This window comes from Meriones unguiculatus, chromosome X (genome assembly GCF_030254825.1).
Source record: "Meriones unguiculatus strain TT.TT164.6M chromosome X, Bangor_MerUng_6.1, whole genome shotgun sequence".
Taxonomy (NCBI): Eukaryota; Metazoa; Chordata; class Mammalia; order Rodentia; family Muridae; genus Meriones; species Meriones unguiculatus.
In genome coordinates, this window is record NC_083369.1 from 83,576,350 (window position 1) to 83,578,094 (window position 1,745).

The window sequence follows — 1,745 nt, forward strand, 5'->3', positions numbered from 1 at the left end:
TGTAAGAAGGCATTTATTATGTGGTTGAATAAAAATATGATATATTTTATACTTAAATATCCCTATCATATGCACAACTATTCCACAAAATTCTAGAAAACTTTGAAAAGCTAAAATATGACCGTGAGGGCTAATTATACCATAACAACAAATATTTTTAATAAATAATAATAGATAAAGTTTTACAAAACTTGGGTTAGAAAAATGTTGGTTGGAATCAGACAGTCCCCTTTATATGCTGAGGTATATCAGTCAAGCTAATCCTGTTGAGCTTTTCCTTATGTGAAAAGGTGAAATGAAATAACATTTTTGAGGAGTATAGAAATTAAGTGATGTATTACATTAGTATGTCAAACATTCTAATTATACTTTAATTATTCAATAAATGGAAGTTCTTTTTAATTAAATTTTTATTTTTTATATTAATTATAGTTTATTTACTTTGTATCCCAGTTGTAGCCCCTCCCTCATTTTCTCCCAAACCTACCCTCCCTCCCTCATCTCCTCCCTGCCCCTCTCTAAGTCCACTGATAGGGGAGGTCCTCCTCCACTTCCATCTGACCCTAGCTTATCAGGTCTCATCAGGACTGGCTGCAGTGTCCTCCTCTGTGGCCTAGCAAAACTGCTCTTCCCTCTGGGGAGGGGGGAAGGCCAAAAAGCCAGCCACTGAGTTCATGTCAGAGACAGTCCCTGTTCCCCTTACTAGGATACTCACTTGGATACTGAGCTGCCATGGGCTACATCTGAGCAGGGGTTCTAGGTTATATCCATGAATGGTCCTTGGTTGGAGAGTCACTGCCAGAAAAGCCTCCTGTGTCCAGATATATTTGGTCCTTGTGGAGCTCCTGACCTCTCCAGTTCTGCCAGTTCTTACTAACTCCTCCTTCTTTCATATGATTCCCTGCACTCTGCCCAAGATTTGGTTATGAGTCTCAGCATCTGCTTTGATACACTGCTAGGTAGAGTCTTTCAGCAGCCCTCTGTGGTAGGTTTCTGACCTGTTCCCTGTTTTCTTCCTCTTCCAATGTCCATCTCATTTGTCTTTCTAAAGGAGGATTGGTCATCTTGCCCCAGGTCCTCCTTGTTCAGCTTCTTTAGTTGTACAGATTTTAGTATGTTTATCCTATTCTTATACATCTAGTATCCAGTTATAAGTGAGTATATACCATGTATGTCTTTCTGCTTCTGGGATAACTCACTCAGGATGATCTTTTCTAGTTCCCATCACTTACTTGCAAATTTCATGATTTCCTTGTTTTTAATTGCTGAGTAATATTCCATTGTGAAAATGTACCACAGTTTGTGTAATCCAATGCTCTCTTTGGCAGCACATACACTAAAATGGGAACTATACAGAGAATATTAGCATGGCCCCTACACAAGGATGACACCCAAATTCATAAAGAATAAATGGCACTTCTAAATATTGCTCTAATAGTCACCTAAAAGTATATGTTTTTTAAATGATATAGCATAGGAAGAAAGGATACTCTTTTTTAAGTTTTTAGTTTACACTTTATTCACTTTGTATCCTAGTTGTAGCTCCCTCCTTCATTCCCTCCCAATTCTACCCTTCCTCCCTCATCTCCTCCCATGCCCCTTTCCAAGTCCACTGATAGGCGAGGTCCCTCTCCTCTGACCCTAGCCTATCTGGAGTATCATCAGGTTTGGTTGTATTGTCTTCCTCTGTGGCCTGGTAAGGCTGCTCCCACCTCAGAGGAAGCTAATCAAAGAACCAGCCACTG

General features: G+C 39.7%; 1 non-coding gene across 1 annotated transcript; it reads left to right on the forward strand.

The window, feature by feature from the left end:
* Positions 1-1,312: 1,312 nt before the first annotated feature.
* On the forward strand, positions 1,313-1,419 carry LOC132650170 (U6 spliceosomal RNA). Its single transcript, XR_009588563.1, has one exon. It is a non-coding gene; the product is annotated as a U6 spliceosomal RNA (small nuclear RNA).
* Positions 1,420-1,745: the final 326 nt, after the last annotated feature.